At 44.5% G+C, this 20718-nt stretch overlaps 1 long non-coding RNA gene across 1 annotated transcript in view; it reads left to right on the forward strand.

Annotated features, from left to right (window-relative positions):
• Nucleotides 1-15341, forward strand: part of LOC108447116 — a 21891-nt gene extending 6550 nt beyond the window's left edge. The window contains exons 2-4 of the long non-coding RNA XR_001862513.1: nt 4438-4511; nt 9874-10016; nt 13983-15341. This is a non-coding gene — a long non-coding RNA (uncharacterized LOC108447116). The remainder of the gene's footprint in view (nt 1-4437; nt 4512-9873; nt 10017-13982) is intronic.
• The last annotated feature ends 5377 nt before the right edge of the window (nt 15342-20718 follow it).

The following is a 20718-nucleotide window of genomic DNA, read 5'->3' on the forward strand; positions in this document are numbered from 1 at the left end:
AAAACCAACCCACAGCCTCTAACCCAGATTCCTGCTCTGAAATAAAGATGGTCTGAGGATGTTCTTGTTACCCAATTCCACCGACAGCCGCAGCTTGCTCTTTAAAAATCAAGAGCCAGAGTATTTTCAGAGGGACACTCACACTTCATTGTACCTTTTTCACCCTTCTGATTAACTCTCTCTAAAATATCCTTATCAAGCAGCAGTTTCAAGGCTGGAGAATGATTTGTGCTCTTTTTCTGTGAGAATGGAAGAATTTCCAAAGATAAAAATGACGAGCAGATATTCGAGGAGCTTTCCCCAAGAGTGGTGAAGTTCAGGTTGAGATTCTCCAGCACCGTATCTTTGGCAGGGTGGATAAATGAACACACTTTAGTTTCCCTTTCTTCCCTAAAAAATCATTTACTTACCCTCCTGCCATCACATGCTAAATTAAGTCAAGTCTTTCTTTTGTTAAGAAGACAGCTCTTTTCTGAGCTCCCTAAACTTTTCTAAATTTTCTTACCACAAACACTGCTCATTTTGTTTCTTATCCAGGGACTGATAACAGGGTTTCTATAAAAATGAACATTCACGATCAAAGAGCAACTCTGTATCATAAACAGATTACAACAACTGGGCATGCTTTGAAATAGCTTAACCTAATTAAGCTCAAACACTTTCGCAAAAGCTTTAAAAAAATGGGTGTAATTGGAGCTCCGTTCAGGTTCAGCTGACTTCATATTTTTAGTTTGGTTGGCATTTTTTTTCCTTTTTAGAGCTTTGCATAAACAAAACATTTTGACAGTGTTGCCTTCCTGGGAAAAAAATGTTGGTGGTGCTGAAAATTCAGATTTCCAAATGAAACACAGTTCTAATTGCTCATTTTTGCAGCTCTGGTGATGTGTGTGAGATGTGCCAAAAGCAGCCCCAAGTGCCTGTGACGGTGTCACACGTGTGGCACTCATGTGCCACGCGGGGCAGGGGTGACTGGGCAGTGCCCATCGTGTGCTGGGCCACCAGGAGCTCCCTGGGGGGATTGGAAATGCAAATGGTTGGATCTTTCTTTAAAAAATCAGTTACAAAGCAGGTTTTGAGGATTCAAATGGAAATCCCAATAGTTTTCCTCCTTGTTAAACCCCACTGTGTGTGGAGCATGTCCAAGTGTTTGTCCAGCCATGGGTTTCTTCATCTTTCCCATTGCATGGTGTTGGTTCCTTGTGAAAAATTAACTTTAGGCTGAGATCAGCAGACATTCAGCTTTTCACACCTTATTTCTCATCTCACTCTCTCCCCCCACTTCAAAGGTGTTGTGAAAAACCTTTCTCAGGTATTTCTCGATTATAAACCTCTGAGCTCCAAGGCTTGATCACCCCCTTAAATCTGATTCCAGGCGGATTTTCAATAATAATAATAATAATAATAATGCACCTGCATCCTTTAATTACTCAGGTCAGTGTTTTAAAGGTCCAGCAACATCTGTGGGTGGTAAAATGGCCCCCAAAAATCTCTCTGTTATTGAAGCATCAATTTTCTTAAACTTAGAATGAATAAATCTTCTGTAATCTCTATAGAATTGCACCCTTCCCTCATCACCATAAAGCCTGAATGCTTTGGTTATTATCTGTTATAATTTGTTGTTATCTGGTCTTTTCTGCTGTAGTGAATTATTTCCTCTTTTTTAGAAGATTTTAATTTTATTGATTTTTTATTTCATAATGGAAACAATTTGCTGTTTGCCCAGCTGTGGAATTTCCATAAGGAGATAGTGATTTGCTGAAGACTCTAATTTACACTTCTCAGGAATATTTGTGGAAAAAGAATTTCAAAGTCATTTTTATCTGCTCCAGGTTTTTCTACACAATTGTTAACACTGAATTTTGCTCTTTGCTTGTAAAAGTTTACTAATGATTACTGAAGGCCTTAATTGAAACAAATTTATGTATATATCTCAACAAATATTTTTGTCCTGTAATACTCAATATTTTCTTCAACATTTTTCATTTATTTTCCATTTCTTGAGGATAAAATTTTCAGCAAAGTTTCTTTTCATAAGTGAAAAGCACTAGAAGTGCTAAGCCAAATTACCTGTAATTGTATAACCTTCTGATTCTGCCTGTGTTTAACAGATTAAATGTTCTGTCTTTACAACTTTCAAGGTTAAGTGCCCATAATGGGACATGCTGGGGAGTCGGGTCATATAATCCCCAGCAAGTGGCACTCAGAGCCCAAATGGAAGAGAGTTATTAAAATCTATAACATGCAACTTTAATCTAACACTCAAATTATAAGGGAGCCACTTGGAAAGAGCCAAAGGCTATTTGCAGGTTCAATATATTCACTTTGCTCTCAACAGTGATCAAAGTTTGGAGCTTCACACGGCTTGGACTGATGTAGGAGCTAATTTGGAGGAGCTGCAGAAAATGCTGTTCTGTCCCCAAGCTACAGCGGGTTCATAATTGGAGTTTTACACCTGGGAGGGAGGGAGGGAGCAGAGCCTGCACTGCCCAGCTCCCCACAGGGCTGCACCAGCTCGTGGGCAAGGGTTAAAAGCCAGGGAGATTAATCTGAGCACCAAGACAAATTACACTTCTATTTTTTACAGAAAGTTTTCTAACTGGAGTGGTTCTGTTTTAATTGGGGACTATTACTTTAAATGAAATGCAAGATTGAGAGTCTTTTTTGGAGAGATATTTCAGTCACTGTCAAGACCTCCCAATAAGTTCATTCCTGCCTCTCTTCCACATATTATTTTTTTTTTCTTCTGGAATTTTCTGGAGTACTTATATTTTCTTTTCTCAATCTATCCCACGTACCAAGTCTATACAGTTGGGTCCAAAACCTATTTAGCCTTGGGGTGACACATTAAAAAACCAGGGTGGTTTTCTTTTCCCCCGAAAGGCCACTTCTGAGTGTGTCACTGTCACACGGAAACAACTGCAGTGAAAGCCCTTGATCAAAACAACCACAGCACCTTTGCATTGCCGTTTTTGCTCTGTCAGTCCTTGAAATGACCTTGGCTTAATTACCTGCATCTCAATGAGTGAATCTACATAGCAAGTGAAGGTTAATTAATGAAGGATCATTTCTTACTTAAACCCATCAGGCAGTGGCTGACAAGCAAGTCTGGCCCGTGCAGTCCCAGCCTCTATCTCATTAGAAATGGTCAGATTGATGTGCTGGGGCTGCTCTAGAAACAGGGCCAGGACAGTTTGTTAATGAAGAGAACTGATGGGCTCCTGCAAAACACTCAAAAGCCTCTGTCTGTTATCACCAATGTCACTGAACTTCAGCTTTTCCCACCAGCTCCTCCATTTCCAGAGTTTCATTCGTGCCTTTTCAACTTAACCTTCTACGACTTCCACCCAAAAGCTGCTCTGGGTTTTCTGCCTGGCTAAAAGGGGCAGAGCAATCAGATCCTCCCTCCCATATTTGGGTGGCTGGCACAAAACCCACTCAGCTGCATCATTTCAAACCTGGAGGCTGCAGGAATTCTTCCTGGTGTCCTGCCCACCTCCATCTCCGAGGGATTCCTTGTCCTGGAATGCATCACTGTCCTTCAGACCTGGAGGTGCCTCTGTTGCCATTCCACAGCTGGAACAGGCTGGACCTGCCTTCCCACTGGGATGTGCCTTCCCATGCACTCAGGAAAGCTCTTCTCCAGCCCTGTAAAGGGGAACATTCATGGTGGAGATGACAAAGAGGTCACACAAGGAGTTGCATTAACACTCCAACACCAATATCCTCCCCCTGCAGCAGCTCCTGGAGGTAAAACACCCACAAAGAGCCTGAAAGCTAAACCAAAAATCCAGAAAATAAGAATTGGAGGAAAACAGTTCCTGAAAGCAGCAGAAACCAAAGTTCAGAAGCTGTGCTGAGAGCCCTAAAAACCCTCCGGACTTGTGCTAGTAAAGAGCCAGACTTGCACTGCCCATAAATCTTTTCTTTCCAATCACTCCTGGGGTTCCTGATTTGAGAAAAACTCTTGCACTTCATCCATCTGGAAGCCCGTGGGGGAGAATGTATTTTTACAATAAACATCCCATGGCTTAGGATGATGGAGGGAATTTGGTCCTGTGTCACTTGGAACTTCTCAAACATGAAGTGAGACCCAGCTCACACAGGCAGACTCTGCACAGACCTTTGCAGACAGATGGATCACACCTGCACTGAGTGATCGCACTCCGAACACTCTGGACTGCAGAGACCAAACCAGACCCTAGTTCAGCTCCGGGCTGCACCTTCCAAAGGCAAAATACAGCACAGAATAAAGCTCAGGAAGACTTCTGGGTGCTGTAACCAGAGCAGAGGGGTCCAGCCTCACCTAGGAAACCGTTCTGGGGTTCTAAGCACTGATGCTTGGAGGTCAGAAGGTGATTTTTGCTTTGCCATCCCTCTGGCTGTTTCACTTGGGAGCCAGGCTAGATCCCTAATTGCCAATTTTCTCATCCTCAACAGGTTTTCCAAATGCAGAAGTGGCCAGAGAGGCAAACATTTCTTATGCTGGTGAACAGAACGTGTCAGGACCAGAGGTTTGTTCCCTTCCACATTTTGTCTGTATTTGATCTTGCAAAGTTACAGATTTTGGCTGCCTTGCCTCGTCTCTTTTTTCTTGAGTTTATAGTGTGCCTTTACCTTTCCAAGCTCTTTCCTTCTCACTCTTACCCACTGATTAGGAAATAACAACAAAACAAGTCTCAAATATTTGATTTTTTTCTCGTCCTTGCTTTTGAAGGTTTACACGAGTGCAGGTGGGGCCGAGCTCAGAGGTAGAACTTGAACTCGCTCTAGAAAATAATTTAAAAGGCAAATTACTCCCACCCAATATTAAGTGAAACCACCTCGTGTGATCCTGTTTCTGTCTGTTCTATAAAAATTGATTTTTTCTATCTGCAGAAGTATTAGGAATTGTTTCTGGCTTGGGCATGTGCCAGGACTTAACTCACCACACTTCTAATGTTTTCAAGTGCTGGAAAAAATTATATAAAAAGTTTTCTGTAACTGGGAAAAAGAGCTCATTTACCTTTGTAATTTTCCATTAATTTACTACTAGGATTCATTTTGCATTTGATTCAGTCCTCTAATGGCTTAAAACTGTGTCTTTGGTCTTTACACATTTGTGGTCTCAGCCGTGTCAAGCTTTTTCATCTATTTTATGTTCATTTATTTTAACTTTTAGTGGTCTTCTAGCCAATTCTTTATCCTTTTTATTACAAGAGCATGAAATTTTATAATGCCCTAGAGCTTTGTTAGTCAGCTGCTACAAGGTTCTTAACCTTAGTTAATTTATTCTTTCACTTTTGACTTTCAGATATGGAGCATGCTTTAATATTTTGGTTTTGAATATGAAAGCAACTTTTATTAAGTAGGTTTATGGCATTAATAGATCCTTATTTCATTTTTACAGGAGTGTTTAGGTATCCTGCTAGACACAGAATGTAACATTTTCCATAATCATCTATAATTTTTGTAATATAATTTAAACTCTACTACATTAAAATATTGCTACTATAACAATCTTAACCTTTTTAGGTAATTTTACTCCACAGTCATTGTAAACAAGCGTAAGAATTTTCTCTTTTTCATTGTAAAACCTGATATTTTTTTTGGTTGCTTATTACATTAACTGGTAATTAAGTCATGGAAGTTTGCTTATGTAGAGAGAAAAAAAGGAGAAAGTTCTAAAATCACCACTTGCTGTAATTTCACATAATTATTCTGAACACATCCTGGATCCCAGAAATGACATAATGCTGGCCACTCTTGCAATTTGGGAAGTCCCCCAGGAATTCATTAAATCCCTGCAACCACGTTATTATCCAAGAGTTTTGTATTTTTGTCTTTCAGAAATAATTTGTCTTATTCCCGTCCAGAGAGCAAAGCTTGGAAATCTCAGTGCTGGTCTCTGCCTCAAAAAGACAAATGAAAATCAAAATATTGCAAGGAGGGGAAAACCCCAGCCTTGGTCACTTCTATTTTTAATTCCCCTTGTTCTAAAACACGTTCAAATGTTGTTGGTCTGGCTCACCTTGTCCTTGGATTGGGAGCACTACATAAATATAAGCATCCAACTCGGGGGGAATTCTGATCTTTGGGGGGCTTTTAAAATCCACTGCAATAAAGGCAAAGACTTCATTTTGTGGGAATGGCATCCCTGAAGAAATGGCCAACCTGAACAGGTTTTGCTCTGAAATTCCACCTGCTTCAATCCAAGGAATGCAGCCTGCTGCTCTGCACTTGGCTGAGGCACAGAAATGCTTTCTGCACAATCCTCAACCACCACCAAACACGACACTGTGCCCTTTCATTCATAATCTGCCTTAAACCCGCTGACATTCCTCTTCTTCCTGTTTCTTTTTGGACATTACAGTATTTTTTTAGCTGATTTAAATCACTTTTCTGTGCTTGCTGCAGTGCATCCCTCTCAGAGATGCTTCAGCAGACAGATGCAGGTGTTGTCCGGGCGCAGAAAAGCCTCATCAGAGATGAGCCAGGGTGTGCATGAGTCCTGTGCCCCATTTTTATCCCATGTCCACCCCCTGGATGTGAGGGATGCTCCAATTTTGAGCAGCATTCTCTGAGCAATCACCAATCCAAAGAGGGGACAGCTGGAAAATTAATAGCAAGGGATAAAAAGTTCTTGTGGAATCCACAGGCTAGGCTTGAAATAACCACATTTGTCTGCAGTATGCCATTTTTATACCTTTTGGCTTCCAGGAATCTCCATTAATCTGTAATTTTAATAAAAATGCATTTTCATTTCAGCCCAGGTAAGAGTGCTTGCTATAATTCTCCTTCTCAATGTGGTGGAGTTGTTGTTTCCCCTCCATTATTTACTTGTGTGTAAGTACCAAACCAACTCCACTGTACTGGAGGTTCATTTCTGTTCTACAGGGAGCTAACACTTAATGTGATTTTATGTAAATATATATATATATATATATGTAATAAATATGAACATTTCTTTGTCAGGGAGAAGCTTTAAGTTATTCTGACGTGAGGCTTTCACACAGCAAAAATATTACTAATACTATTTTGCCTCTAAAGTGCATTTGTTATCAATATGCACTTAAACTGGTGATCAAGAGTTGGTGGGAGAGACACCTGCTCTGCATTTCTTATCTTTTTAATACCTTAGGGATACATCACTTAATAATTTAGTGCTAAACCATTTAGCATTTTAGCCCATCATCTCTTATATTACACATAGGATTTCAGTAATGTCTGATAAAATTATGTGTTAGCTGCCTTATGTGTGTGTAAAACTTAATAAGTCTTCTTCCCCCCCTCAAGTTTAATAACTGATTTCTTACATTTATGGATGTGAAATTTTATTGCTCATGGATATAGTTTGAACCTAAATCTTCATATCTTATAAATTGATTTTTAGTTTCCTTTTTGACCTTATGAATTTCAATCAGACATTGACCTCTTGTTGCTCATGAATCTGACTGATTTAGTGCCATATAACAATAATACTGTAGCAAAGCATTATCATAAGAGCCCACAGGGTTTGCTGAAACCCATAACTAGATTTTGGAGGCCTCTAGCAATAATAATTCTTGACCCAAGACTATTCTCTAATACCTTCATCCTTTACTGTTCTGGACTGGCCAATCCTTGCTTTAGTACATTCAAGGAAAGTGGTGGGGACTCCCAGGAGGATACGAGCTCAAACTGTGTGGAGAAGATAATGCTGAATATACTCCTGTAAAATGAAGCTTATAAAAGACCAATTCTGTCTGGGATTTGTCACATTTTGAAGTGAGAGGGAAAGACGATTTAAAAGGAACCTTTTGTGACAAAAATTAGTATTTACTCAGTGTTTGAGATTTTTGAAAAATAAAAATTTAATAGTAATTGTCTTTACTGGAATGTGTTGTTATTCTTCAGTCTATCACTACGGCTGCAGCCTAAATAGAGGACTTGAATGATTACTGCTTTGTTTGCCTGGCTGTGCTAATTTAATTTAATTTAATTGCTTATATGCTTTGCTTTACTGAATAACTGGGTGTTGATGTTCATTATTCCTTATTAAGAAAGAACCTTAAAGTGAAAACAAAAGTGGGAAGGCTGTGGGCCTGTGGCGATGGTTTACAAATGCTAACTCTGGGCACAAATATTTCCCACGTGCTTGTTTTCCCTGTGCCTGTCCAGAGATATGGAAATGGCAGCTTTATTTATGAACTGATTGCCAGGACACGAGCAGGGAGCTAACATCAAGAAATCAGGTAAAACTACTTCTGGTAAACAGGGCAGAGGGTTAAGGAAGGAGGCATGAGCTATGAGGTGTGAAATCCTCCTGAAAGCCAGCCCCAAATGCTGCAGGTGTTCCAGGGGCACTCGGATCAAAGGGCCCCATCCTGCTGCTCCCAGGCAGGGCTCGCTCTGGCTGGGGCGGCTGATGAGGAGCAGACTGACACAGTCACTGTCGTGGAGGGGGAAAGGGTAACAGCTCTTAAGTACCGAGCCTTATGTAAAACTTAGCTAAGGGAGAGAGACCCCTCAGATGAATCCTTTTCACTTGTGCTTTGTGATTCCCTTGCTTTTAACACCAAAGCTGCCACAGGGAAAAGCAGAACTTGCAGCCGGATCTGAGAGTCTGTGCTACTCATCATCCTGATGTAGAACTGGATGCAGAATGCACATGGGCTGTGAAAGACAAACTGATCACTTTGCAGCTGTCTGAGAAGTGAATCTGAAGCCACAGGAGGTGCAGGACACGGCCACATCCCTGTCCTCTTATGTCCCGAGCAAACACGTGCTCACAGGGGCTCCTGCAGGACACCCAGCAGCCTTTATTTCATGTTGGGAGGCAAGAGAAAGGCAAGGTGCTCCTGTCCTTCTCATTAAGGATATCATGCCCTTGATGCTTTGCATTTAAAAATTAATTAAAAGTGAAGCCCTCTTTGTGGCAGTCTGAAAACTCCCTGGCCCAGAGCCAGGTCCATTCCTGTTCCCCTGGAGAGCCCTTGGCACACTGCTGGCACTGGGCACCACCGGCAGATCCTGCTCAGACCGAGCTCCCAAAGCTTCCAGTGCACACACAAAGGTTGAACTGGCATTCCCAGAGAGCAACTGGAGCTGCTCACAGCCTTCTCCAGGCATCACTTCCTTGGAGGATGGAGTGCAAGATGAGAGATTGTGGTAGTTTGGAATAAATGATGCCAACTGTTGCTTGAGGACCAAAACTCAGGCTCAATGTAAGCCAGTGAAAGCAGATTTCACGTGTAACAAAAAGAGCTTCTGCTTCCCTATGCCCAGGGCTGGGAGCTGTTAAAGGGAGGAATTTGTGTCTGGTGTATGAATGTTCGAGGCTTTCCAATTTACATACAGAATACAAGAGGTGAGTAGTCCAAAACGTAAATGTATGAGTGGAGCTGTGTAGTATTACTGCTCTGTTTATGATGCTCAAAAGTCAGAACTGTGCCAAGTCACTCTGTTTTCTTATAAACTATTTAAATAATTTATTGACATGTAAAGTTAACAATTCTCTGTGTTTACTCCAGCTTGTGTTAGATCTGATATGAATGAGGCTCTTTGGACCATTTTTATCTAATTTCCTCAATGCTGGCAATAATTTTGCTGTTTCAATAACTGATCTTATTCACCTGCTGCTAAAAACACTTGTCATGTTGAATTACATACCCTGCACAGATATTGTTGCAATTAGCAATTACAAAATATCACAACAGAAGTGTACAAAGCTTTAGGATCCAGATTTTTGACTGTGTGTAATCATGTCCTAATTTGCTGAAACATGAGCCAGCAAGTTCTGTTCACTTGTACACAGGTTTATTGACCTGCACGAGCAGATGCAGTAATTGCACATGTAAATTTGGAGCCATGCAATATAAATATAATAAGAAATTCCATGTTTTTCCTCATTCCCAGAGCTCCTGACTGGGCCATCCAGCAACACTGGGCCCAGGGACTTGGGGGAATTAAACCCAGCTGGATCTGGTGCAGGTCTTTCCTCAGTTAGAAGATTCCCCAGTTCATGAATCGGTTCCCTTCTGCAAATGAGGATCTCCAAGGTAAGATTCAACCAATTTTTTGTGTATAAATTGACTTCCCTCCTCTTCCACAAACATTTCCAGGTGTGACAGATGTCCCTACCACAAGAAAGCATCTGTGGCACCAGGTAATTGTCTTTAGCATGCGGCCAGAACAAATCAAATCTGACTGGACACCAGTGCAGGGAGTGATGGTTTCCAGGAGCCTCCTGGAGCCACTGGAGTGTGCAGCTTCTCTGCTGGTGGGGCTGGGTCACACTCCAGCCCCATCCCAGCATCCCACAGCTTTAGTGGGAAAGGGAACTGGGCAGATGGGACACTCTGTGGGAAGTGCTGGTCTGAGAGAAGGAGGGCACAGGATGGAGGAAATTGCTGTGTTTGAATTCTGGTCCTCATCGTGAGGAGTTTTTTCTGCTTAGTCTTCATAGCACACAGAGAAATTAGCCACAGTGCCATAGCTTTGTTTAAAGAAATAAAAAAGACAATAAAAGATTAAAAGAAAAAGTAGAGAGAGATATAGACAGGAGAGAAATCCTGGAAACATTTATTGCTGCTGTTCCCATCCAGTGTCTTGGTACAACTCTAACCAGGGAGCTCCTGGGGACCAACAGCTCTGGCTTCTCTTTTGCCTCTCCAGCCACTCGAGTCTATTTTGATTTCTTGGTGTCCTTTCTGGTTGTGCTGGATTACTCATAACTGCAGCACAGTGGTAGCTGCCAATACAAATTTAGTCTTTTCTGTTTATTCTGTACTGTCCTGTCAAAGCAGATAAGTCTGCTTTGCATTAGAGCTCAAAAATTTAATTGTGGGAAAATGATGAGTCACTGCAGCGAAGGTAAAGCAATGTCTGGGTCAGGGGACACTCTTCTGATGTATAGAGCACTGAGATGACATCAGGGCCACGAGCCAAAAGCACCAGCTCTCACACCAAGGTGTCATTCACACCCCCCTGGGACAATGGGGCTTTTTGAACCAGCCAGAAGATTGATTTGGGGTCAAGCGGAAAAAAAAATAATAGAACAGGAAAAGGGAATTTTCTAACTCTATTAGCAATTCAGGCCACCTGCTTGGGAGCACCTAATGAAATTCTCTCAAGTGACTGCTCAGGACAGAGCAAGATTGTCCATTCACATCCCTCTGAGGAGTGGAGTTGGGCAATGATGGGAGTGACCATCCCTAGGAGCCAGAAATGCCACCACGCTGAGAGGAGCAGAGCAGACCCCAGTGTTCACAGAACCACAGAATCATCAGGGTTGGAAGAGACCTTCAAGATCATCCAGTCCCACCACCGACCCAGCACCACCATCATCACCCCAGCCTGTCCCCAGGCACCACGTCCAGATGCCGCTTGAACACTTCCAGAGATGGTGATTCCACCGCTTCCCTGGGCAACTCATTCCAGTGCCTGACCACTCTTGCAGTGAAAAAAATTCTAATATCTCATGTGAACCTCCCCTGGTGCAAATTAAATCAATTTCCTCTCATCCTTTCACTTGGGCCACAGCAGAAGAGGCCAAGCTCCCCCCGGCTGCACCCTCCTGTCAGGAGTTGTGGAGAGTGGGAAGGTCCCCCCTTTTCCAGGATGGAGGTCTGGCAGCCTGGAGCTGAAGTTACAGCATCCTCCTCCCTTGCAAAGCTGCTTCTCTGAAATCAAATCCATTTCCAGAGTTACACCAGCCTCAATTCTACACTCAGTGTTCCTTGGGAATGAGAGAACCGGGCCTTTAACGTGTGTGGTGCTGCTGTCTAAAGGAAGGACAAACGCAGCCAAACTCCTCTGGTGCTCCCTCGGGCCCAGTCTGAGTCTTTTGCAGGTTAGGGCTGCCATCAGCCCTTCCCTGGTGTCTGGAGCTGTGGCTGTGAAGTTTGTTTGGAGGGTCCATATCTCATATGCATATCTGAGCTTCCCTCGCTGCATTCCGAGCAGACCTTCTCAAGGACAAACCTAGCAAGTCACACCAAGACTAAATTAGATGTCTGCAGGATTTCCTTGTGATATGATAAATTTCCAGCAGAACAAATAGCAGAAATGGAGTAGAAATGCATAAGGAAATCCCAGGAAGGATTGATAGAAATTAATTCAAAACCCTTTTCTCCGGCATAATTTGGACAAGACATAATAGAGTTCACAGTTTACAAGTAAGAAGCAAAAAGCAAGAAGTACATAACTACTGAAACAGCTCAATTAATTCCCATTTCGTGCTGCATCTTTATGGGGAAACTCAGCTGTGTGTTAATGATCCTCAGAAGGATCCAGACAACACTGATGCTGTACTTACACTTCTTATTAAGGGTAAAATTCACCCTATTGAAGAGGACAAGCTTAAGATCTATGCATCCACTTAGTACCACTTATCCCAATTTTCACTTAACAAGAGCCTAAGTAGTGTACACGTCTGGATTGTCCTTCTGCACTAAAGTGAATTTTCTCCCCAGTAAATTAGATTGGTCTGATGTGTGCTTAAAAGGAAGAAAATCTTTGCTTTCGTTTGGGGCTGTGCTGGGAAATTGCTGCTTGACCTATAACTTAAACAAAAAAATTTGCCGTTGTTCACAACTGCCCTGGCAGTGGGACATGGGATATTTGCAGCATTTCTCAGCTGATCAAACAGCAAAGCTGAAGTGGTGGAGCCCATCAGTCCTGAAGGGGAATGACGTTTGTGAGCGAGCTGCTCATTGCTTTGTTATTCCGATCCTTCTCGTGGATGGTTTTTAATACATATTTGTCTTGATGTTTGAGTCAAATTGGCATAGAGTGGGTTGAGTAGCATCATGAGACCATCAGCAATCCCTCAGCAGAAAGCACAGAATGGTGGAATGAAGTTTTATATTTAACTTACATCTGAGATAAACATAAACAGGAGAGTTTTGCCAGCCAAGAAGTCATGACAAAGTTTAATTAAGTGGAAGATGCTGTGTGTGTGCAGCCCTGTGTGTGTTTTCTGTGCTGTTTGTCACTGATGACAGGTCAGACTCTCCCGTGTGCATCCACCCTGTTCCAGGCACAATTCCTGGGGCTGGGCAAACACAGATTCACCATTCCCAGTGCAACGATCCAGGGCCCTCTGGCTTCAGCCTTGGGAATGGGCAGCTGCCTGTAGAGCACACTCCAGGAGAGGCAGGATCCCCTCCTGTGGCCTCAAAGGCATGTTTTTATTTGCAGCAACACAGGCCCTGCAAGATATTGCAGTGACAGTTAATGAAGTCCTTAATGAACTGACAGGCCTGGTTCTTATCTCGCTTATGCCAGATTTAAACCTATGTAACTCCATTAACTTGGTGAGTTGATCCTAATTTTACATAAGTGTAAAAAAGATGAAAACCAGACATTTTGTGTTCTCTTTATCTAAGAGAATACAAAGTATGTAGTTCTTAAAAATCTTTTTTTTTGTTTTCTCTCAGTTGCAAAGAGATTTAAAGGCTCCTCCACCTTTGACCCTCCCCACTTTCCCTATGTACCAGTTTCTGCAGCTACTTACTCTGTTTTCCAAGTTAGTTTGATCATGCAGGTTTTGATCTCGTTGTGGTTTCGTACCTCCTGAAACGAGTTTTGTAAACTTTGTTCCTAGTGAGCACATTCCTTCTGGCATGAATCAAAACTCTGCATTCTTCCCCCCTTCCCACGGAGCCTCTTCTAAGAGTTCAGCCTCCTCCAGAACATTCATGGCTTTCTCTAATGCAAAGAAATTACCAGCACAGAAACCAGTCATACCACCGGCATGTAAAATTGTAGAACTGAAGGCAAAATCATTTTCCTCCTCACAGTTTAACTTTGGAGATGTTTAATCTTGGCCTGTTGTTTTCAGCTGAACTTTCTCTGCCTGCAGTAGTTCACTTTCCACATGAACTCTGAAAGATCAGTGTTACCCCAAGGAGACATACTCTGTGTACACAGAGAAAACGATTTCAGATGTTTTGGTTCACTTTTATTGTGTTTTGATATTGACATGATTTCCAATAGAGTATTGCACTGTTCTCTCTCCACAGCCAAGCTCAAATGCCAGTGTGAGCCTGATCTTCAAGAAATCCAAGGCAGCGAGAAGCTCACTCACAGCAGGTCCTTGTGCCAGCTGCCTGCCAGCACACACACGAGGGAATGGTGGAAGTGGCCAGCACCACTCCTGCCAGACATCTGAAATCCTGAAAGCACGAATCCCAGCCGACCTCCCCCGTGTCAGCGCTGCAGGAATGTCTCTGACTTTGATGGAGTCACTCATAATTTACAGCTCTGGGAGATCAAATCCATCGCCAGAGTACAGAGATGTTAACATGGATAGTCTGTGTCAGAGGAGGGATGCTGATTCTAATGGTACCTCCTGTCAGTCAAGCCACAGACTGGGTGTCGCTTAGGAGGACAACGGGTCACCCTTTTCCCTCCACTCTGAATGCGATAAAAAATATCAAAATGAGAGTTAGAATGGGAAAAAATGAACTATTAGGAAAATAAATAAGAGGACTGGAAAGAGAAATCAGAAAGGAGAATGAAAGGCAAGTGCCCTGAAGAGCCCCACAGCAATTAGCTCGGGCGCGGCGGAGGGCTCGGCGGCCGGCGGGGCGGCCGGCAGCGATCCCCGGCACCCGGCTGGGTCACAGCACTCATCGCTCATCCCGCTCTCCCGAGGCTGATGCCAGGCTCCTCCAGAGAGTGCCAAGTTTCTGCCAAGGGAGGCAGTGAGAGCCCCAGGATCCCTCTGCAGCCAGAGCCAGCGAGGGATGAGGGCAATCCCCCTCTGGGGTCTGGTGAGAGCCGAGGCCGTCCAGGGAAGCTGTGTCAGAAAGGAATGAATAAACATCATTCAGGGACTCAGCTGAAGGGAAAACAAAGCAAATTTGGGATGTGAAATGCTGAGTAGGTGATTATTTCTCCTCTGCTTGGTTCTGCAGTGTGCCTGACCCTTTGCATTTCTTACGGCAGTGACCAAAGGTTAAAATGAAGGCTGATATCCCTTTTGTGCCCTTTATCATGAATAAAAGAAAAGAGTTTTGCTTTTCCTGGAAAAAAAAGAGGGCCCAGGTCCATTGATCATCAGATAGAAGACTTTTCTGTACCTATTTACAGTCTTACGTGTACTGGGAGCTTACATCAGATTAAAGATCCATGAATTCTGCTCTCTGAAACAACTTCACACTGCCAAAAACCCTGAGTCTTCAAGTGACTGCAGCAGGAGGGGCTTCAGTTCTGAATCCCAGAGATGCCTCTGTTTAAGGACCAACTCTTCAGAGATGCACTGGGAGCCCTGCAGTTGCTCCTGCAATCTGTGGAATTCAGACTGGAATGCTGCTGGAATACAGTCCTGGGTCTCTCTGACAGGAACTTTTAACAATTGGAAGTTGCAGGAGATTTCCAAAAAGGTAAGCTGGGGATGATGAGCTTTTTAAATCACAGCAGTACCTGAGTATGACAAATACCACAGAAGGGCTAATGCTGTTTGGCAATTTCCTGGAAGGTCTGTGCAGTGGAAGTTCAGTTCATTAACTGCTGCTGATGCCTCCAGAAGTCAGCTCAGATTGTTTTCCTGAAACAAGACCTGAACCCAGATGGCAGAGGTGAACCTGCCTTGCCAGCCTCGTCAAAGAGAGGATGCAGGTTCAGAAACAATATTTAAACTCCCAAATCTCAATCACTCTCTCTTTTTTAAGCTTATTAAAATTAAAAGCATGACCTGCCACATCACATTACATCAAAACATGATGTAACTTCTCAATTTTAAAAAAAGTTTTAATTTATGATGTCGTATTATGCCACAAAAAGCTTTTGTTTTCCCCAGAGAAACTATAAATTTTTTACAGTGACTGTTTCTCCAGTATCTTTGGCAGACTGAAACAGCAAGCGTTGGCAAAAAGCAGATATTTAACAGCTCCTGATGAGCAGCTTATGAATCACCAGGCTGGGATGCTGGCACACAGCTCCCTGTAGGTACCTCTGAAATCCCCCACCCTCCCTTCCCCTCCGAGTAACTGGCTGCTCCCAGCCACTAACCCTGATCTCCTCCCGCCTCCCCAGCCTTTATATTCCTGGAGGAAAGCACTCTTTGCTGTAACAGTGCCACTGCAGCCACATGCCAGGAGCAGTGTCCAGTATGGATTTCCACTGATTTTGAGCAGCCCAGGAAAATGCTTTTCATTGCAACAGCATTTGGTCTTTCTGTGTTTTTCATTTAGAGATGTAAAAGAGCTTTGTGCAAACCCTTCAGCTCCACAGCTCTGTAGAGGGGGACCTGAGGCAGGAGCAGCAGGAGATGGCGTCAGCAGAGCCAAGAATAAGCCAGCCCAGGTCTGCTCTGCTGCTGCCTGCATCTCCAGGTGCTGAATTCCTAAAGCCTGGCTGGTTGCTCCACGTGTTCCTGCAGGCAGGCTGGGCCAGCCCTGCGTGTGGAATGAGCTGCTTGTCAGCCTGGGTCTCTCACAAACTGATGATTTTTTTGGGGACGGCTCTGGCTGAAGTGAAGCTCGGTGGAACTTGAGAGCAGGGACTTGTTCTGTCCAAGGCAGGGTTTCAAGGCCCTGGTTTCTAAACAATTGCTTTATAGGGTGGGCCACGTGCTGTAAATCTGCAGCACAGGGTATGGTCAGGTTGGCTTAACTGTCCTGCTAAGGCTGGGCTTATTTCTCCCCCAACTGATAAAGGTCATAACGCTGTCAGGCCCTGCTGTGCCGGCTGTGCTCAGCTTTTGCCTCTTCCAGGGCCGTGATCCATGGTGCACACATGGGGTATAAAGCCTTCCTAAAATCACAGCCCCTTAACTAAAAGCTTTCTCTGGGAGACAGTGCAGCTTGAATTATACTGAGGACCCCAAACAGCAATTACTCCTGAGCCACTGCCTTTGAAATAGATCTATTTGAGGTGGATATTCCTCTCTGGAAGGGGTAGTTCTAATCCTATTTATGAGCCTTACTGCTCGTACTGAATAACCTCAGAGGGGTGGGAAAGTTCTGGGAGTGCTTGGGGTGCAAATGTGCACGAAGATCTTCATCACCAGCATGGGCTGGGTGAAAAGGGGGCAGGGTTTTTTCAGGTTCTTTGTGCAGCTGTCACTTTGGGTGCCCCAGTGAGAACCAAGGCACAGGGCTTTGACCCATTTCTCATGAGAATCCTGGGAGATTCTCTGCTCTATCTCAGTGTCAACCAGGGGAGAGTTCTACCTTCAAAACCTGCCCATGGGGCAGGAAACCACTCCTGGTGTTATTTCTACATCGAGCACCTTTCCCATGACTGCTGTTTCTCGCGGTGAGGGATTGGTGAATTAACCTGGGTGGGTTTTACATGAGATCACATCTTCTGTGGTTCCACCAGTGCTGTGCAAACACCTGCACCAGCAGAACTGTCAGAGCCCAAAATGAGCTGGGGGCTGCTCAAAATCCAGTTGTTAACCCAGACCTAAAACGTGCTTTGCCCCTCTACAGCCTGAGGGGACACTTGGCCACAGAGAGGAGATGGAAGAGCTCTCAGGTGAATGGATGGAGCTGAGCTAAAAACCTCCAAACTCTCTTTCAAATGTGGAAGGAATTACCTTGGATGAGCCTCCTCTTGACTTGACATAGGAGGTTTCAAGTTTCATGGCATCTTACATTATTGTTTAAATTTGTTTCAGGCAAGAAACACACTTTTTAAGGCCAGGAATACAGATTTGTGAGATGCTAAGACACCTGAAAAGCAAGAATACAGATTGTAGGATGAATATTTCACAGAGTAATTATTTAAATATATTCAAGTATGAACATCTTTAGATCCTAAATTTAGTATTCCTTAAAAACATAATATTACAATAAAACCTAGCCCGCTCTCACATTGTTCCTAACATCCCAAATCTCTGCCTGAACCAGCCAGTTTTTAAAAATCATGGCTAGTCACTTGTTCAAAGCCTCCCACTGATATTTTTGCCCCAGACTTTAATTTTTGGCATAGCACTTGCACATATGCAAAACACGATGGCACAGCAGGGCTGGTGTGGGAATGCTCCGACGGGAGAGGCAGCTCCTGTTCCCCACAGGGATCCCTTGCCTCAGGTGGGGTTAGGTGCCTGCCTGGGGCACACGGAGCAATCCAGAGCTTTTGGCAGCTCCAGGCAGGAGCACTCTGGGCATGGAGCGATCAGGGACCAGGAGGAAAACACTCCCTGGAGACACCTGACATGAGAGAGATGACAACGACTGGAGTACTTGGGTAAGGAGGTGAGATTTAAGGAGCTGAGAGCTCTGGTGGTGCTGCTGAAGGAGGGAGGTTGTTTTACAACGCTGAAGGTGACAAAGGAAGGCATGGACACATGCCTTGGAAGGCAATAAAACACTGGGAAAGAGAGGCAGCTGCTGTTGTGAACTCCTGCCCAAATCCTGAGCTTTTGGGGAGCCTCGTTGTTGTACCGGAGGTAAGAAATCCATCTCTCCTCTGATCTGTTTGTAAATCCCATTTTCACTCAGCCCTCCACATCTGCACACCAAGGTGAACTCCAGTTTTAGGGCTCAGCTCTTGTGGTTAGGCCCTGCAAACAGCTGGATCCCCAAGGTTTGTGGTGATTACACCCCTCACAGCCCTGAGCTCTCTGTGTGGCTGCAGGGACAAACAGGCACCTGCAGGAACGTGAGCCTGCCTGCGTTGGTGACAGCAGCACAGCTCAGATTCAGCCACACCTGCCCTATTTAAAACCAGCAGTAAATGCTTATTACACTGCAATAGAGACAGCCTCTATCACATCCCATAATTGCACCGTAGAGTGACACAAACACCTTTTGTTATTCATGGGACCACCAAGCCCAATAAATGGCTCCAATTCTGGACTTAAGTAGGGGCACATTATTATCAAGTGTTGGCCATGATATAATTGCTGATACCCCTCTCCAGCCACCTGTCTTCCTGTGTGGTTTTTGGAATGTCCTGACGGAAGATTTCATCTCCTGAGGTGCCCTCACTGCACCATGTTCAAGTAGGGTGTGCAAAGATGATGGGGAAGGTGCGAAAGAGCTCCAAAATTTTCATAATCTCAGTGTTACCTCGTGTCCTTCCTGTTCTGTGAAAATCCAGCAGGCTTTACACCCTTCACAGCAGGCCTTTCAGAGGCATTCTCACATTTGCCATTGTTCAGTGCAACGTTGGAGCCAGAGGATGATCACAAATGCTGTGTTTGGACCAAGCTCTGGCTTTGGCACCTCAGTTTTCTGGAAGGACCAAGTCAGAGTCACAGGAGCAAGTCCAGTCCAGCCCAAAGGTTGCCATTTGGACCCCTGACTTATTTTCCCAAATTGTTTCCCTCTTTCCAAACCCTCCACTAACCCAAACTGAATCTTCCCTAACAAAAAGCCCCTTTCTCCTCCCAACTGAAAGCAGAATGCTTTGAGTAATTTCAAATACAAACGTGCAAAGAAACCTCATCCTGGGTGATGCTACGAGAAGGAAGAGTGTGCAGTTTGCTTTATGTGCTTTTAGCTGTTCTACCCTACACTGCAACATGTGCACCCACTCTTGTAACCTTTACTGCTGTGCAAAGATGATCTGTCATTCCTACAGAATATATATATATATTTATTTATTCCGAGGCAGCTCTGAGTCCTGACTGCCCTCTAGAGAAATTCTGCTGCAAAAGCTCAGACCCACAGAGTCAGCAAAAAATAATTGCAGCCCTAATCTTAACTACAGCAGCTGCACATGGGGTCAGTGACAAGATCTGGAGGAGCAGAAATGCACTTAAAGGACTCTTTTTCTCGAGCCTCTCACTGCCAGTGGGAGCTGTGGCCAGACACAAACACCCCAATCCAGTCACTGCCTGGGAGAGCTCAGCAAAAACTGTTTCCACTTTCCACGAGTTGAAGTGGAAAAGAGATGAAAACATTTTTTGCAAAGAAATTAAAAGCCGCCTCATATTCACCTTGCTGGCATGCGATGCTTAAATTATTGAAGCTGCACACCTGAAACTCTGTGTTCTTGCCTTGTTCTCATGCTTGCAGCTCTCACCAAACGTGCCTGAGAAGGGTGGATGGGTCTGGCTGTGATTCCCTCTCTGGAGACATCCCAACCCCTCCTGGACGTGCTCCTGGGTGACCCTGCCTTGCACTGGAGCCTCTCCAGAGGTCCCTTCCAACCCAAATCTGAGATCCGGAGAGTGGGTGCCAGGAGCTGTGAGGCTGCTCAGGACTCTGAGCTCCTGCAGGGACGGTGAGCTCCTACAGGTACCCCTGACCCCTGGAGTGGCTGCTTGCTGCTGCCCCAAGAGCAGCTTTGGGCGAGGTGTATTTGTGTCGTTCTGTAAAATCACAGTATCAGAAGACAGTCCGTGTTTTGCAGTGCTGGGGGATGTTATTCCACGTGCTCAGGCCAACACAGGGAAAATGGCATTTTAGCCGTGAGAAGCAGTGCAGAGCAGCTCAGCATGCACTCAGCAAACTGAGATCCTGTTTGGACTGACAAAAGAGAGGAAAAATGTCAAATACGTGTCTCTGTGTGTATTTTTTTCCCCAAAGCAGCTGAATTCCGCTATCCTGCAGAATCTTACTCATTCACCAGGCTGTCAGTGAAGTTCCTGCGCAGAGCTGAGCCTTTCCAGCCTCGCGGGGTCTGCCCTGCCTGACAAAGCCCAGGAAAGGTGGCGGAGGAGCCGGGGCAGGAGCGCTCCCGGAGCAGCCTGGGCTGCCCTCTAATGGCACCTGTGCCGGGAGCGCTCCTGGCTCCGGGATGTGCCGGGATGTGCCGGGAGCGCTCCTGGCTCCGGAATGTGCTGGGATGCTCCAGGAG

This window comes from Corvus brachyrhynchos, unplaced genomic scaffold, assembly GCF_000691975.1.
Source record: "Corvus brachyrhynchos isolate BGI_N302 unplaced genomic scaffold, ASM69197v1 scaffold10, whole genome shotgun sequence".
Lineage (NCBI taxonomy): Eukaryota > Metazoa > Chordata > Aves > Passeriformes > Corvidae > Corvus > Corvus brachyrhynchos.